The sequence below is a fragment of the Oncorhynchus clarkii genome, chromosome 18 (genome assembly GCF_045791955.1).
Source record: "Oncorhynchus clarkii lewisi isolate Uvic-CL-2024 chromosome 18, UVic_Ocla_1.0, whole genome shotgun sequence".
Lineage (NCBI taxonomy): Eukaryota > Metazoa > Chordata > Actinopteri > Salmoniformes > Salmonidae > Oncorhynchus > Oncorhynchus clarkii.
Window position 1 is genome coordinate 7,493,106 of NC_092164.1, and position 19,000 is coordinate 7,512,105.

The 19,000-nt window shown below is 44.8% G+C and overlaps 1 protein-coding gene across 1 annotated transcript in view; it reads right to left on the reverse strand.

Moving 5' to 3' along the window:
• Positions 1-19,000, reverse strand: part of LOC139372956 (general transcription factor II-I repeat domain-containing protein 2-like) — a 979,173-nt gene that overhangs the window by 572,720 nt on the left and 387,453 nt on the right. The window lies entirely within an intron of this gene.

Sequence of the window (19,000 nt, forward strand, 5' to 3'; positions counted from 1 at the left end):
TAAATCCCGCTGCCGGCATTATGATGCGTATAAGCGGAATATGACAGACATTGAAGAGAGAGAGAGAGAGAGAGAGAGAGAGAGAGAGAGAGAGAGAGAGAGAGAGAGAGAAGAGTGAGGGATGCATTTACAGTTGATTGTGGAGTGGTTCAACTGAGTGGCAGAGTGGATGGATGGTTTAGGTCCCGCCCATGTCTTCAGCTATTGGATGATGGCATTGTGACACAAGACACACATTAGAATAGCTATCATTATACTGTATAGGATAGACCTCCTCAGTAGGAAATACACATTAAATACCTATCATTATACTGTAGAGGATAGACCTCCTCAGTAGGAAATACACATTAAATACCTATCATTATACTGTAGAGAATAGACCTCCTCAGTAGGAAATACATTTGTTTGATTAGTTTGTTGATATGTTTTACAGAATTCCGTTTTTTCCAAATCGTAAATTCTTCAGAGGTTCAGATACTCAAGATGAAACATAATAGGCCCCATCGACACAATTATGTCGACAACAATGTAGACTGTTTTTACAACGTCATTTATTGAAGTCTTCAACTTATTTCACTTCACAGATTTTATTGAAATAAATAATATAATTTTGAGAAAAACAACTCCTATCCCACCATGAGCAATGTGAATATCATTCAAAATAAGGTTTGGTTTCTTCTGTTTAGGCTGTACAACCCTGGCCTGGGTACCAGTCGGTTTGTGCCATCACGCCACTTTCTGACACTACTGTTTATGTTTGGCATTTGACACAGAGTACAAAGGGTGGAATATCAGCACAAACTGACTGGTACCCAGGCTAGTACAATCCTCTAGCAGAGACCTATCAATAGTATATCCTAGCTGAAAATAAGTTGTGTCCATCAGGGACAGGCGGAGTTAGGAGGAGGAGGAAGAGGATGAGGGTGGTTTAGGAGGAGGAGGTAGAGGATGAGGGTGGTTTAGGAGGAGGAGGAAGAGGAGGAGGATGAAGAAGAGGAGGGTGGTTTAGGAGGAGGATGAAGAGGAGGAGGAGGGTGGTTAAGGAGGAGGATGAAGAAGAGGAGGGTGGTTTCGGTGGAGGATGAAGATCAGGAGGGTGGTTTAGGAGGAGGATGAAGAAGAGGAGGGTGGTTTCGAAGGAGGGCTGTTTAGGAGGAGAATGAAGAAGAGGAGGGTGGTTTAGGAGGAGGGTGGTTTAGGAGGAGGAGGAAGGGGATGAGGGTGGTTTAGGAGGAGGAGGTAGAGAATGAGGGTGGTTTAGGAGGAGGAGGAAGAGGAGGAGGATGAAGAAGAGGAGGGTGGTTTAGGAGGAGGATGAAGAGGAGGAGGAGGGTGGTTTAGGAGGAGGATGAAGAGGAGGGGGATGAAGAAGAGGAGGATGGTTTAGGAGGAGGATGAAGAGGAGGAGGGTGGTTTAGGAGGAGAATGAAGATGAGGAGGGTGGTTTAGGAGGAGGATGAAGAGGAGGAGGGTGGTTTAGGAGGAGGATGAAGAGGAGGAGGATGGATTAGGAGGAGGATGAAGAGGAGGTGGGTGGTTTAGGAGGAGGATGAAGAGAAGGAGGATGGTTTAGGAGGAGGATGAAGAGGAGGAGGGTGGTTTAGGAGGAGGATGAAGAGAAGGAGGATGGTTTAGGAGGATAGTGAAGAGGAGGAGGGTGGTTTAGGAGGAGAGTGAAGAGGAGGGGGGTGGTTTAGGAGGAGGATGAAGAGGAGGAGGGTGGTTTAGGAAGTTGATGAAGAGGGGGAGGATGAAGAAGAGGAGGGTGGTTTAGGAGGAGGATGAAGAGGAGGAGGGTGGTTTAGGAGGAGGATGAAGAGGAGGAGGGTGGTTTAGGAGGAGGATGAAGAGGAGGAGGATGAAGAGGAGGAGGGTGGTTTAGGAGGAGGATGAAGAAGAGGAGGATGGTTTAGGAGGAGGATGAAGAGGAGGGTGGTTTAGGAGGAGGATGAAGAGGAGGAGGATGGTGTAGGAGGAGAGTGAAGAGGAGGAGGATGGTTTAGGAGGAGAGTGAAGAGGAGGATGAAGAGGAGGAGGTTGGTTTAGGAGGAGGATGAAGAGGAGGAGGGTGGTTTAGGAAGAGGATGAAGAGGAGGAGGGTGGTTTAGGAGGAGGATGAAGAGGAGGAGGGTGGTTTAGGAGGAGGATGAAGAGGAGGAGGATGAAGAGGAGGGGGTGGTTTAGGAGGAGGGTGGTTTAGGAGGAGGATGAAGAGGAGGAGGATGGTTTAGGAGGAGGATGAAGAGGAGGGTGGTTTAGGAGGAGGATGAAGAGGAGCAGGGTGGTTTAGGAGGAGGATGAAGAGGAGGAGGATGAAGAGGAGGGGGTGGTTTAGGAGGAGGATGAAGAAGAGGAGGATGGTTTAGGAGGAGGATGAAGAGGAGGGGGGTTTAGGAGGAGGATGAAGAGGAGGAGGGTGGTTTAAGAGGAGGATGAAGAGGAGGAGGGTGGTTTAGGAGGAGGATGAAGAGGAGGAGGGTGGTTTAGGAGAAGGATGAAGAGAAGGAGGGTGGTTTAGGAGGAGGATGAAGAAGAGGAGGGTGGTTTAGGAGGAGGATGAAGAGGAGGAGGGTGGTTTAGGAGGAGGATGAAGAGGAGGATGATGAAGAGGAGGAGGGTGGTTTAGGAAGAGGATGAAGAGGAGGAGGATAAAGAAGAGGAGGGTGGTTTAGGAGGAGGATGAAGAGGAGGAGGGTAGTTTAGGAAGAGGATGAAGAGGAGGAGGGTGGTTTAGGAGGAGGATGAAGAGGAGGAGGATGAAGAAGAGGAGGGTGGTTTAGGAGGAGGATGAAGAAGAGGAGGGTGGTTTAGGAGGAGGATGAAGAGGAGAAGGGTGGTTTAGGAGGAGGATGAAGATGAGGAGGGTGGTTTAGGAGGAGGATGAAGAGGAGGAGGATGATTTAGGAGGAGGATGAAGATGAGGAGGGTGGTTTAGGAGGAGGATGAAGATGAGGAAGATGAAGATGAGGAGGGTGGTATAGGAGGAGGAGGAAGAGGAGGAGGATGGTTTAGGAGGAGGATGAAGAGGAGGGTGGTTTAGAAGGAGGGTAAAGGTGAGGATGGTGGTTTAGGAGGAGGATGAAGAGGAGGAGGGTGGTTTAGGAGGAGGATGAAGAGGAGGAGGATAAAGAAGGAGGGTGGTTTAGGAGGAGGATGAAGAGGAGGAGGGTGTTTTAGGAGGAGGATGAATTGGAGGTTGGTTTAGGAGGAGGATGAAGAGGAGGAGGGTGGTTTAGGAGGAGGATGAAGAAGAGGAGGGTGGTTTAGGAGGAGGATCAAGAGGACCACGGTAGTGCACTCCTTCTGACCAGAGCCCTGGGGGCCGGGACCACGGTAGTGCACTCCTTCTGACCAGAGCCCTGGGGGAGGAGGATGAAGAGGAGGAGGGTGGTTTAGGAGGAGGATCAAGAGGGCCACAGGACCACGGTAGTGCACCACGTAAGGAATAGGGTTCCAACTACTACATCAACACAAGACATGACGATACAAGCATGATGTGTCCATTAGCAGGTCGAAACAGTCAGGCAACCCTTCAGGGCCTCTGTGTATTACAGCAGCAGCAGCAGTGTGGGCCCCAGAGCAAGGCTAATGCTGACATGCTAGGTGTCTTTTTTACAACAGAACCCCTATCACGATTAGCATTAACCTTGACCTGGGAAGTTATTTCGACCTGGGACTGGAGCTGGGAATCTCCAGTCCACTGCTGGGAAGCAGAGTGGCTGCAGTACTGAGAACGACCTGGAGGGGGAGACAAAGACACACCTCGCTGTTAGAGCACTAGCAGGGTTCTACACCTACAGATGGGGAGACTGGAGAAATCACTGGTGTATTGGGTGAGTTATATTGAATGAACCCCCCCCCCCCACACCCCCAAAAAAAGACCTTTAGGATCTTATAAAAGGTTAAATACAATACATTATCCAGTCAAGTCTGTTCCAGTTTAGTCCATTTCACTTTTCACTGAGCCTTTTTTAACATGCCAGAATCTCCCTCTAGTTTAAAGTGACAGGGACACAGGGGGTCAAGAACAACAGTCCTGATTGGTCAGGACAAGAATGAAGGTCCCGGGAGGAACCAGAGCTCTGTCTCTCTCTCTCTCTCTCTCTCTCTGATAGCCTAAGGTCTAACTCCTCCTTCTGTGGACAGTGGTCGTCATGGATACAGGAACACATCCGTGATGTCAGAAATAAGTGTTCTAACTCCTCAGCTGAGGGGGGTGGGGGGGGGGGGTCACAGAACAACACAGGGAGAGGCAAGATGGAGACCGGCTCTCTCTGAAGAACACAAACCCAGCACCCAACGGATAAAGAAAAACACTCAATAGTTCCTCCTTTGTGATCCTACGAAGCTCAACTCCGGGCTTGACAGATGTAAAGATTTTAATCTTGAGATTTAACCACGTCCACAGTGTTACAGTAAGAGGCTGCAGACAGACAGAGGAGGATCTTATTGACCCTGATAAGCAGCAGGTCGACAGATCCTGTGTATATCCTGTCTAGATGTCCTGTATACAGGTATGACAGTAACAGTTGTATATACTGTGTTTATAGGTCAGGTAGTACAGGACATACTAAAATGTTAGCTCATAGCCCAGAGATCGTGATGTAGCGATCTATAATGTTACCTGCTGTGGACTTCCTCCCCCAAGACGAAGAGCACACATCCTCTTGTCAACGTATTCCTTCATGAGCCTCTCTCTCTCTCTCTCTCTGTCGATCTGTCAGTCTCTCTCTCTCTCTCTCTCTGTCTCTCTGTCTCTCTGTCAGTCCCTCTGTCAGTCTCTCTCTCTCGCTCTCTCTCTCGCTCTCTCTCTCTCTGTCTATCTGTCAGACTCTCTCTCTGTCAGTCTCTCTCTCTCTCTCTCTCTCTCTCTCTGTCTCTCTGTCTATCTGTCAGTCTCTCTCTCTCTCTCTCTCTCTCTCTGTCTCTCTGTCTATCTGTCAGCCTCTCTCTCTCCCTCTCTGTCTATCTGTCTCTCTGTCAGTCCCTCTGTCATTCTCTCTCTCTCGCTGTCTCTCTCTCTCTCTGTCTATCTGTCAGTGTCTCTGTCTCTCTGTCTATCTGTCTCTCTCTCTCTCTGTCTCTCTGTCAGTCTCTCTGTCTATTTTTCAGTCTCTCTCTCTTTCTCCCTGTCTCTCTCTCTCTCTCTTTCTCCCTGTCTCTCTCTCTCTCTCTCTCTCTCTCTCTATCTCTCTCTGTGTCTATCTGTCAGTCTCTGTCTGTCTGTCTGTCTGTCTGTCTGTCTGTCTGTCTGTCCGTCTGAGCAGTAACAGACCGAGGCATCAGGCTCTGTTTTATACTGGGTGTCTCTCTTTGTGACTCATTACCCTCTGAATTTCCCTCCAATCTCTGCTCTCTATCGGAAAGTCATTATGAAGGTGGCAGAGGGAACTGTCTCTACGAACGTCTGGATAAAGGTTATGAGAAATTACACATTAGCTCATCTATGTAAATACACATGAAGTTGACAGGAAACTGTCCCATATAGATGTTACGGTCATTGGGGTGTGAATGGCTGAAATATAACAGACTGTGATATATAGTAGGGTCATTGGGGTGTGAATGGCTGAAATACAACAGACTGTGATATATAGTAGGGTCATTGGGGTGTGAATGGCTGAAATACAACAGACTGTGATATATAGTAGGGTCATTGGGGTGTGAATGGCTGAAATATAACAGACTGTGATATATAGTAGGGTCATTGGGGTGTGAATGGCTGAAATACAACAGACTGTGATATATAGTAGGGTCATTGGGGTGTGAATGGCTGAAATATAACAGACTGTGATATATAGTAGGGTCATTAGGGTGTGAATGGCTGAAATACAACAGACTGTGATATATAGTAGGGTCATTAGGGTGTGAATGGCTGAAATACAACATGTGTATGTGTATGTATGTTTATACAGATGTGGGTATGTGTATATATGTGTATATATGTGTATATAAATATATACATTTACCCCCCAAAATATAAAGGTGGATTGGAAATGATGCCGACAATTACATTGATGGAAGCAACAATCTATCTGCAATATTAAAGCTAACCCCCCCAACAACAACAAAATTAATAAATATATATATATATATATATTACAAATAAATATATTTAAAAAATATATAATAAATAAAAATAAATAAAGTACAACAAAAAAATTGTCAAAATATAAAATTTCAACAATGATCATTTCCACATGACAAAGATGCCAATGATTTCTGTCAGTTGGTGTGGTGTGTCACCCAGGGGGTTTCAGAGTGAAAGGTTGAGTCAGAGCCTAACCTCTAAATGACTGTATACTACCATCTACACTATCTACTATCTATACCATCTTCCTCAACCAGATGTTGTCATGACAACCCAGGTACCATCTATTGTTTTATCGATGGTAACCCTGGTAACCCTCGTCCTCTCATAACGTTACTCTCTGAAGGCCCAGTGTCTCACCTTCACCCCACACCTGCCTGAAGACCCAGTGTCTCACCTTCACCCCACACCTGCCTGAAGACCCAGTGTCTCACTTTCACCCCACACCTGCCTGAAGACCCAGTGTCTCACCTTCACCCCACACCTGCCTGAAGACCCAGTGTCTCACCTTCTACCTTCACCCCACACCTGCCTGAAGACCCAGTGTCTCACCTTCACCCCACACCTGCCTGAAGACCCAGTGTCTCACCTTCACCCCACACCTGCCTGAAGACCCAGTGTCTCACCTTCACCCCACACCTGCCTGAAGACCCAGTGTCTCACTTTCACCCCACACCTGCCTGAAGACCCAGTGTCTCACCTTCACCCCACACCTGCCTGAAGACCCAGTGTCTCACCTTCACCCCACACCTGCCTGAAGACCCAGTGTCTCACCTTCACCCCACACCTGCCTGAAGACCCAGTGTCTCACCTTCACCCCACACCTGCCTGAAGACCCAGTGTCTCACCTTCACCCCACACCTGCCTGAAGACCCAGTGTCCTACCTTCTACCTTCACCTCACACCTGCCTGAAGACCCAGTGTCTCACCTTCACCTCACACCTGTCTGAAGACCCAGTGTCTCACCTTCACCCCACACCTGCCTGAAGACCCAGTGTCTCACCTTCACCCCACACCTGCCTGAAGACCCAGTGTCTCACCTTCACCTCACACCTGCCTGAAGAACCAGTGTCTCACCTTCACCCCACACCTGCCTGAAGACCCTGTGTCTCACCCTCACCCCACACCTGCCCGAAGACCCAGTATCTCACCTTCACCCCACACCTGCCTGAAGACCCTGTGTCTCACCTTCACCCCACACCTTCACCCCACACCTGCCTGAAGACCCTGTGTCTCACCTTCACCCCACACCTTCACCCCACACCTGCCTGAAGACCCAGTGTCTCACCTTCACCCCACACCTAACTGAAGACCCAGTGTCTCACCTTCACCCCACACCTGCCTGAAGACCCTGTGTCTCATCTTCACCTTCACCCCACACCTTCACCCCACACCTGCCTGAAGACCCAGTGTCTCACCTTCACCCCACACCTTCACCCCACACCTGCCTGAAGACCCAGTGTCTCACCTTCACCCCACACCTGCCTGAAGACCCAGTGTCTCAACTTCACCCCACACCTGCCTGAAGACCCAGTGTCTCACTTTCACCCCACACCTGCCTGAAGACCCAGTGTCTCACCTTCACCCCACACCTGCCTGAAGACCCAGTGTCTCACCTTCACCCCACACCTGCCTGAAGACATTGTGTCCTACCTTCTACCTTCACCCCACACCTGCCTGAAGACCCTGTGTCCTACCTTCTACCTTCACCCCACACCTGCCTGAAGACCCAGTGTCCTACCTTCTACCTTCACCCCACACCTGCCTGAAAACCCTGTGTCTCACCTTCACCCCACACCTGCCTGAAGACCCAGTGTCTCACCTTCACCCCACACCTGCCTGAAGACCTAGTGTCTCACCTTCACCCCACATCTGCCTGAAGACATTGTGTCTCACCTTCACCCCACACCTTCACCCCACACCTGCCTGAAGACCCTGTGTCTCACCTTCACCCCACACATTCACCCCACACCTGCCTGAAGACCCAGTGTCTCACCTTCACCTCACACCTGCCTGAAGACCCAGTGTCTCACCTTCACCCCACACCTGCCTGAAGACCCAGTGTCTCACCTTCACCCCACACCTGCCTGAAGACCCTGTGTCTCACCTTCACCCCACACCTTCACCCCACACCTGCCTGAAGACCCTGTGTCTCACCTTCACCCCACACCTTCACCCCACACCTGCCTGAAGACCCTGTGTCTCACCTTCACCCCACACCTTCACCCCACACCTGCCTGAAGACCCTGTGTCTCACCTTCACCCCACACATTCACCCCACACCTGCCTGAAGACCCAGTGTCTCACCTTCACCTCACACCTGCCTGAAGACCCAGTGTCTCACCTTCACCCCACACCTGCCTGAAGACCCAGTGTCTCACCTTCACCCCACACCTGCCTGAAGACCCTGTGTCTCACCTTCACCCCACACCTTCACCCCACACCTGCCTGAAGACCCTGTATCCCACCTTCACCCCACACCTTCACCTCACACCTGCCTGAAGAACCCGTGTCCTACCTTCACCCCACACCTGCCTGAAGACTCTTTCTCACATGCTCATTGTCCTTTTACTTCAAAGTATGGAGAGGAAAGTCCCACTTGAATCAGGTTCAAACGGTCATTATTAGTTCTCGTTAGTTAGTATTAATTAATATTAGGCCTAGTTAGTTAGTATTAATTATTATTAGGCCTAGTTAGTTAGTATTAATTAATTATTATTAGGCCTAGTTAGTTAGTATTAATTAATATTAGGCCTAGTTAGTTAGTATTAATTCATTATTATTAGGCCTAGTTAGTTAGTATTAATTAATATTAGGCCTGGTTAATTAGTATGAATTAATGATTATTAGGCCTAGTTAGTTAGTATTAATTAGTATTAGGCCTAGTTAATTAGTATTCATTAATATTAGACCTAGTTAATTAGTATTCATTAATTAATATTATGCCTGGTTAATTGGTCTTAATAAATATTAGACCTAGTTAATTAGTATTAATTAATTAATATTAGACCTAGTTAATTAGTATTAATTAATTAATATTAGACCTAGTTAATTAGTATTAATTAATTAATATTAGACCTAGTTAATTAGTATTAATTAATTAATATTAGACCTAGTTAATTAGTATTAATTAATTATTATTAGACCTAGTTAGTTAGTTTGCATTTTAACACGCTTTTTCTCCACACCTTCACGCCCAGTAGGAACACATTCACAGAACGCGAACTGTGGGGACACCCAATTCAGTCCCATTCAAAATCCCATTTTCTCTAACCCTATAACCCTAGCTCCTAACCCTAACCCTAGCTCCTAACCCTAGCTCCTAACCCTAGCTCGTAACCCTAGCTCCTAACCCTAACCCTAGCTCCTAACCCTAGCTCCTAACCCTAACTCTAACCCTATAACCCTAGCTCCTAACCCTATAACCCTAGCTCCTAACCCTAGCTCCTAACCCTAACTCCTAACCCTAGCGCCTAACCCTAGCTCCTAACCCTAGCTTCTAACCCTATAACCCTAGCTCCTAACCCTAACCCTATAACCCTAGCTCCTAACCCTAACTCCTAACCCTAGCTCCTAACCCTAGCTCCTAACCCTAACTCTAACCCTATAACCCTAGCTCCTAACCCTATAACCCTAACTCCTAACCCTAGCTCCTAACCCTAGCTCCTAACCCTAACTCTAACCCTATAACTCTAAGTCCTAACCCTATAACCCTAGCTCCTAATCCTATAACCCTAGCTCCTAACCCTAGCTCCTAACCCTAGGTCCTATAACCCTAACCCTATAACCCTAGCTCCTAACCCTAAACCTATAACCCTAGCTCCTAACCCTATAACCCTAGCTCCTAACCCTAACCCTATAACCCTAGCTCCTAACCCTAACACCTAACACCTAACCCTAGCTCCTAACCCTAGCTCCTAACCCTAACCCTAGCTCCTAACCCTAGCTCCTAACCCTAGCTCCTAACCCTAACCCTAGCTCCTAACCCTAGCTCCTAACCCTAACCCTATAACCCTAACCCTATAACCCTAACCCTATAACCCTAGCTCCTAACCCTAACCCTAGCTCCTAACCCTAGCTCCTAACCCTAACCCTAGCCCCTAACCCTAACCCTATAACCCTAACCCTATAACCCTAGCTCCTAACCCTAACCCTATAACCCTAATCCTATAACCCTAGCTCCTAACCCTAGCTCCTAACCCTAACCCTATAACCCTAATCCTATAACCCTAGCTCCTAACCCTAGCTCCTAACCCTAACCCTATAACCCTAACCCTATAACCCTAACCCTATAACCCTAGCTCCTAACCCTAACCCTAGCTCCTAACCCTAGCTCCTAACCCTAACCCTAGCTCCTAACCCTAACCCTATAACCCTAACCCTATAACCCTAGCTCCTAACCCTAACCCTATAACCCTAATCCTATAACCCTAGCTCCTAACCCTAGCTCCTAACCCTAACCCTATAACCCTAATCCTATAACCCTAGCTCCTAACCCTAGCTCCTAACCCTAACCCTATAACCCTAATCCTATAACCCTAGCTCCTAACCCTAGCTCCTAACCCTAGCTCCTAACCCTAACCCTAGCTCCTAACCCTAGCTCCTAACCCTAACCCTAGCTCCTAACCCTAGCTCCTAACCCTAACCCTATAACCCTAACCCTATAACCCTAGCTCCTAACCCTATATCCCTAGCTCCTAACCCTAACCCTAGCTCCTAACCTTAACCCTAGCTCCTAACGCTAGCTCCTAACCCTAACCCTAGCTCCTAACCCTAGCTCCTAACCCTATAACCCTAGCTCCTAACCCTAGCTCCTAACCCTAGCTCCTAACCCTATATCCCTAGCTCCTAACCCTAACCCTAGCTCCTAACCCTAACCCTAGCTCCTAACCCTAGCTCCTAACCCTAGCTCCTAACCCTAAACCTTTTGTTTCTGTTCAGTTATAATAGTATCTTTCAGGGAAAGTGTGTCACCTTGGCATGCTGGGTGAGAGAGAAGAGAGAGGAGAAGACGACATGAGAGAGAAGGGAAAGTCAGGGGGGGGAGAGAGAAGGTGGGGAGAGGCACAGAGAGATATTAGGGAAATCCCCAGGTGGAAATTCACAGCCGCCTACATCTCAGAGTCAAGGCTCTGCTTTCCAGTAAGAGGGATCACATCTACTGACCCACAACTAAACTGTTTTACTATCACATCTACTGACCCACAACTAAACTGTCTTTAATATCACATCTACTGACCCACAACTAAACTGTCTTTAATATCACATCTACTGACCCACAAATAAACTGTCTTTACTATCACATCTACTGACCCACAACTAAACTGTCTTTAATATCACATCTACTGATCAACAACTAAACTGTCTTTACTATCACATCTACTGACCCACAACTAAACTGTCTTTAATATCACATCTACTGACCCACAAATAAACTGTCTTTACTATCACATCTACTGACCCACAACTAAACTGTCTTTAATATCAAATCTACTGATCCACTGTCTTACATGCATAGTCACTTTAACCATATCTAAATGTACATACTACCTCAATCATCCCCACTAACCGGTGTCTGTATGTAGCCTCTCTACTGTATATATCCTCTCTACTGTACGTAGCCTCTCTACTGTTATAGCCCCTCTACTGTATATAGCCTCTACTGTATATAGCCTCTACTGTATATAGCCTCTCTACTGTATATAGCCCCTCTACTGTATATAGCCTCTCTACTGTATATAGCCTCTCTACTGTTTATAGCCTCTCTACTGTATGTAGCCTCTCTACTGTATATAGCCTCTCTACTGTATATAGCCCCTCTACTGTATATAGCCTCTCTACTGTATATAGCCTGTCTACTGTATATAACCTCTCTACTGTATATAACCTCTACTGTATATAGCCTCTCTACTGTATATAGTCTCTCTACTGTATATAACCTCTCTACTGTATATACCCTCTCTACTGTATATAGCCTCTCTACTGTATATAGCCTCACTACTGTATATAACCTCTACTGTATATAGCCTCTCTACTGTATATAGCCTCTCTACAGTTATAGCCTCTCTACTGTATTTAGCCTCTCTACCATATATAGCCTCTCTACTGTATATAGCCTCACTACTGTATATAACCTCTCTACTGTATATAGCCTCTCTACTGTATATAGCCTCTCTACTGTATATAGCCTCTCTACTGTATATAGCCTCTCTACAGTTATAGCCTCTCTACTGTATATAGCCTCTCTACTGTATATAGCCTCTCTACAGTTATAGCCTCTCTACTGTATATAGCCTCACTACTGTATATAACCTCTCTACTGTATATAGCCTCTCTACTCTGCTGTATATAGCCTCTCTACTATATATAGCCTCTCTACTGTATATAGCCTCACTACTGTATATAACCTCTCTACTGTATATAGCCTCTCTACTGTTATAGCCTCTCTGCTGTATATAGCCTCTCTACTGTATATAGTCTCTCTACTGTATATAGCCTCACTACTGTATATAACCTCTCTACTGTATATAGTCTCTCTACTGTATATAGCCTCTCTACTGTTATAGCCTCTCTGCTGTATATAGCCTCTCTACTGTATATAGTCTCTCTACTGTATATAACCTCTCTACTGTATATAGTCTCTCTACTGTATATAGCCTCTCTACTGTATATAGTCTCTCTACTGTATATAGCCTCACTACTGTATATAATCTCTCTACTGTATATAGCCTCTCTACTGTATATAGTCTCTCTACTGTATATAGCCTCACTACTGTATATAACCTCTCTACTGTATATAGTCTCTCTACTGTATATAGCCTCTCTACTGTATATAGTCTCTCTACTGTATATAACCTCTCTACTGTATATAGTCTCTCTACAGTTATAGTCTCTCTACTGTATATAGCCTCTCTACTGTATATAGTCTCTCTACTGTATATAGCCTCACTACTGTATATAACCTCTCTACTGTATATAGTCTCTCTACTGTATATAGCCTCTCTACTGTATATAGTCTCTCTACTGTATATAACCTCTCTACTGTATATAGTCTCTCTACTGTATATAGCCTCTCTACTGTATATAGTCTCTCTACAGTTATAGCCTCTCTACTGTATATAGCCTCTCTACTGTATATAGCCTCTCTACTGTATATAGTCTCTCTACTGTATATAACATCTCTACTGTATATAGTCTCTCTACTGTATATAGTCTCTCTACTGTATATAGCCTCACTACTGTATATAACCTCTCTACTGTATATAGTCTCTCTACTGTATATAGCCTCTCTACTGTATATAGTCTCTCTACTGTATATAACCTCTCTACTGTATATAGCCTCTCTACTGTATATAGTCTCTCTACAGTTATAGCCTCTCTACTGTATATAGCCTCTCTACTGTATATAGCCTCTCTACTGTATATAGTCTCTCTACTGTATATAGCCTCACTACTGTATATAGTCTCTCTACTGTATATAGCCTCTACTGTATATAACCTCTCTACTGTATATAGCCTCTACTGTATATAACCTCTCTACTGTATATAGTCTCTCTACTGTATATAACCTCTCTACTGTATATAGCCTCTCTACTGTATATAGTCTCTCTACAGTTATAGCCTCTCTACTGTATATAGCCTCTCTACTGTATATAGTCTCTCTACTGTATATAGCCTCACTACTGTATATAGTCTCTCTACTGTATATAGCCTCTACTGTATAGAGCCTCTACTGTATATAGCCAGTCTTTTTACTGTTGTTTTTATTTCTTTACCTACCTATTGTTCACCTAACACCTTTTTTGCACTGTTGGTTAGAGCCTGTAAGTAAGCATTTCACTGTAGGGTCGGTTGTATTCAGCATTTCACTGTAAGGTCGGTTGTATTCAGCATTTCACTGTAAGGTCGGTTGTATTCAGCATTTCACTGTAAGGTCTGTTGTATTCAGCATTTCACTGTAAGGTCTGTTGTATTCAGCATTTCACTGTAAGGTCGGTTGTATTCAGCATTTCACTGTAGGGTCGGTTGTATTCTACTGATCCACAACTCAACTGTCTTGATATTTTACTTTCGTTTTCGACTCTATGAGTAGTTTCACATTATAGAATTTATACAGGAAGACAACATTTGTGAAAGTTTGCGACAGAGGAGTGTTACTCTCTCTCTCTCTCTCTCGCTCTCTGTCTCTCTCTCTCTCTCTCTCTGTCTCTCTCTTGTCTCTCTCTCTCTCTCTCTCTCTCTTTTCTCTGTCTCTCTCTCTCTCTCATATTGTATTTATCTCCCTCCCTCTCTCTCTGATTCAGTGCTCTTTAAGTTCCACGTGGGTAACCGAACCTAAACGTCACTCTGTTTTCCTGTCGTACATGGGACGTACTCTGGGTCAGACTGATTGCCATTTCCTGTTCCTAACATTGTTATACGCACTAGCTGTCTGTCTCTGTGGGTTCTGACAGAAGGCAACGCTGTTTATCAAATCAGTAACAAGTAAAGGTCTACAGTGGTGCCGTCTCCCTCCACCTGCTCCAGTGGGGGTCTGTGCTTTGACCTAAGAATGCCCAACCCCCATCTCCACTGCTACCTGACCTCTGACCTTGTGGTATAAGGGGGGGGACACGCTCAGCACACCAGCTGATGACTAATGTTCCAGTATAGCTCCACCTACTAGAAAATCATATATAGTGCCTTCGGGAAGGTATTCTCACCCCTTGACTTTTACAAAGTGCATTTAAAATGTATTTAATTGTCTCCCTTTTTTGGATGAACGATCGACACAAAATACTCTGTAATGTCAAAGTGGAAGAAACGGTCTGACAATTCTAACATTCATGAGGAAAAAAAAACACACATTTATATTGATTAGATAAGTCTTTCTGGGTAAGTCTCTATGAGCTGATTAACCCACTATGTCTCTATGAGCTGATTAACCCACTAAGTCTCTATGAGCTGATTAAAGCTGATTTACCCACTAAGTCTCTATGAGCTGATTAAAGGCTGACCTACCCACTAAGTCTCTATGAGCTGATTAAAGCTGATTTACCCACTAAGTCTCTCTGAGCTGATTAAAGGCTGACCTACCTACTATGTCTCTATGAGCTGATTAAAGCTGATTTACCCACTATGTCTCTATGAGCTGATTAAAGGCTGACCTACCCACTAAGTCTCTATGAGCTGATTAAAGGCTGACCTACCCACTAAGGCTCTATGAGCTGATTAAAGGCTGACCTACCCACTAAGGCTCTATGAGCTGATTAAAGGCTGACCTACCCACTAAGTCTCTATGAGCTGATTAAAGGCTGACCTACCTACACACAACTGTTATTTTTCACTGTCTTTTTACAGTTGTTTTATTTCTTTACTTACCTGTTGTTCACCTAATACCTTTTTTGCACTATTGATTAGAGCCTTTAAGTCAGCATTTCTCTGTAAGGTCGGTTGTATTCGGCGCACGTGACAAATAAACTTTCATTTGATATTTTACTATCAAATCTACTGATCCACAACTCAACTGTCTTGATATTTTACTTTCGTTTTCGACTCTATGAGTAGTTTCACATTAGAGAATTTATACAGGAAGACAACATTTGTGAAAGTTTGCGACAGAGGAGTGTTACTCTCTCTCTCTCTCTCTCGCTCTCTGTCTCTCTCTCTCTCTCTCTCTGTCTCTCTCTTGTCTCTCTCTCTCTCTCTCTCTCTCTTTTCTCTGTCTCTCTCTCTCTCTCATATTGTATTTATCTCCCTCCCTCTCTCTCTGATTCAGTGCTCTTTAAGTTCCACGTGGGTAACCGAACCTAAACGTCACTCTGTTTTCCTGTCGTACATGGGAAGTACTCTGGGTCAGACTGATTGCCATTTCCTGTTCCTAACATTGCTATACGCACTAGCTGTCTGTCTCTGTGGGTTCTGACAGAAGGCAACGCTGTTTATCAAATCAGTAACAAGTAAAGGTCTACAGTGGTGCCGTCTCCCTCCACCTGCTCCAGTGGGGGTCTGTGCTTTGACCTAAGAATGCCCAACCCCCATCTCCACTGCTACCTGACCTCTGACCTTGTGGTATCAGGGTCAGCACACCAGCTGATGACTAATGTTCCAGTATAGCTCCACCTACTAGAAAATCATATATAGTGCCTTCGGGAAGGTATTCTCACCCCTTGACTTTTACAAAGTGCATTTAAAATGTATTTAATTGTCTCCCTTTTTTGGATGAACGATCGACACAAAATACTCTGTAATGTCAAAGTGGAAGAAACGGTCTGACAATTCTAACATTCATGAGGAAAAAAAAACACACATTTATATTGATTAGATAAGTCTTTCTGGGTAAGTCTCTATGAGCTGATTAACCCACTATGTCTCTATGAGCTGATTAACCCACTAAGTCTCTATGAGCTGATTAAAGCTGATTTACCCACTAAGTCTCTATGAGCTGATTAAAGGCTGACCTACCCACTAAGTCTCTATGAGCTGATTAAAGCTGATTTACCCACTAAGTCTCTCTGAGCTGATTAAAGGCTGACCTACCTACTATGTCTCTATGAGCTGATTAAAGCTGATTTACCCACTATGTCTCTATGAGCTGATTAAAGGCTGACCTACCCACTAAGTCTCTATGAGCTGATTAAAGGCTGACCTACCCACTAAGGCTCTATGAGCTGATTAAAGGCTGACCTACCCACTAAGGCTCTATGAGCTGATTAAAGGCTGACCTACCCACTAAGTCTCTATGAGCTGATTAAAGGCTGACCTACCTACACACAACTGTTATTTTTCACTGTCTTTTTACAGTTGTTTTATTTCTTTACTTACCTGTTGTTCACCTAATACCTTTTTTGCACTATTGATTAGAGCCTTTAAGTCAGCATTTCTCTGTAAGGTCGGTTGTATTCGGCGCACGTGACAAATAAACTTTCATTTGATATTTTACTATCAAATCTACTGATCCACAACTCAACTGTCTTGATATTTTACTTTCGTTTTCGACTCTATGAGTAGTTTCACATTAGAGAATTTATACAGGAAGACAACATTTGTGAAAGTTTGCGACAGAGGAGTGTTACTCTCTCTCTCTCTCTCTCGCTCTCTGTCTCTCTCTCTCTCTCTCTCTGTCTCTCTCTTGTCTCTCTCTCTCTCTCTCTCTCTCTTTTCTCTGTCTCTCTCTCTCTCTCATATTGTATTTATCTCCCTCCCTCTCTCTCTGATTCAGTGCTCTTTAAGTTCCACGTGGGTAACCGAACCTAAACGTCACTCTGTTTTCCTGTCGTACATGGGAAGTACTCTGGGTCAGACTGATTGCCATTTCCTGTTCCTAACATTGCTATACGCACTAGCTGTCTGTCTCTGTGGGTTCTGACAGAAGGCAACGCTGTTTATCAAATCAGTAACAAGTAAAGGTCTACAGTGGTGCCGTCTCCCTCCACCTGCTCCAGTGGGGGTCTGTGCTTTGACCTAAGAATGCCCAACCCCCATCTCCACTGCTACCTGACCTCTGACCTTGTGGTATCAGGGTCAGCACACCAGCTGATGACTAATGTTCCAGTATAGCTCCACCTACTAGAAAATCATATATAGTGCCTTCGGGAAGGTATTCTCACCCCTTGACTTTTACAAAGTGCATTTAAAATGTATTTAATTGTCTCCCTTTTTTGGATGAACGATCGACACAAAATACTCTGTAATGTCAAAGTGGAAGAAACGGTCTGACAATTCTAACATTCATGAGGAAAAAAAAACACACATTTATATTGATTAGATAAGTCTTTCTGGGTAAGTCTCTATGAGCTGATTAACCCACTATGTCTCTATGAGCTGATTAACCCACTAAGTCTCTATGAGCTGATTAAAGCTGATTTACCCACTAAGTCTCTATGAGCTGATTAAAGGCTGACCTACCCACTAAGTCTCTATGAGCTGATTAAAGCTGACCTACCCACTAAGTCTCTATGAGCTGATTAAAGCTGATTTACCCACTATGTCTCTATGAGCTGATTAAAGGCTTACCTACCCACTAAGTCTCTATGAGCTGATTAAAGGCTGACCTACCTACTATGTCTCTATGAGCTGATTAAAGCTGATTTACCCACTAAGTCTCTCTGAGCTGATTAAAGGCTGACCTACCTACTAAGTCTCTATGAGCTGATTAAAGGCTGACCTACCCACTAAGGCTCTATGAGCTGATTAAAGGCTGACCTACCCACTAAGTCTCTATGAGCTGATTAAAGGCTGACCTACCTACACACAACTGTTATTTTTCACTGTCTTTTTACAGTTGTTTTATTTCTTTACTTACCTGTTGTTCACCTAATACCTTTTTTGCACTATTGATTAGAGCCTTTAAGTCAGCATTTCTCTGTAAGGTCGGTTGTATTCGGCGCACGTGACAAATAAACTTTCATTTGATATTTTACTATCAAATCTACTGATCCACAACTCAACTGTCTTGATATTTTACTTTCGTTTTCGACTCTATGAGTAGTTTCACATTAGAGAATTTATACAGGAAGAAAACATTTGTGAAAGTTTGCAACAAAGGATTGTTAGTGGCCTTAAAACACTTCCCTTTCCTCTCTCTTCCACATCATTTCAATCAGTGATGACGTTGAATCAATGTGGAAACTGATTGGATTTGCAAAAAATCATCAAAGTAGGGGCATTTAAAAATGTTGTCTTCTTTAAACCTTTGAACCTAAATCTCAACCAAATGTAAATCCAAACTAGATGTTGAACTGATGTCTGTGCCCAGTGGGACGCCGCTAATACTCTCTCCCCCCCCCCCTCTCTCTCTCTCTCTCTCTCTCTCTCTCTCTCTCTCTCTCTCTCTCTCTCTCTCTCTCTCTCTCTCTCTCTCTCTCTCTCTCTCTCTCTCTCTCTCTCTCTCTCTCTCTCTCTCTCTCTCTCTCTCTCTCTCTCTCTCTCTCT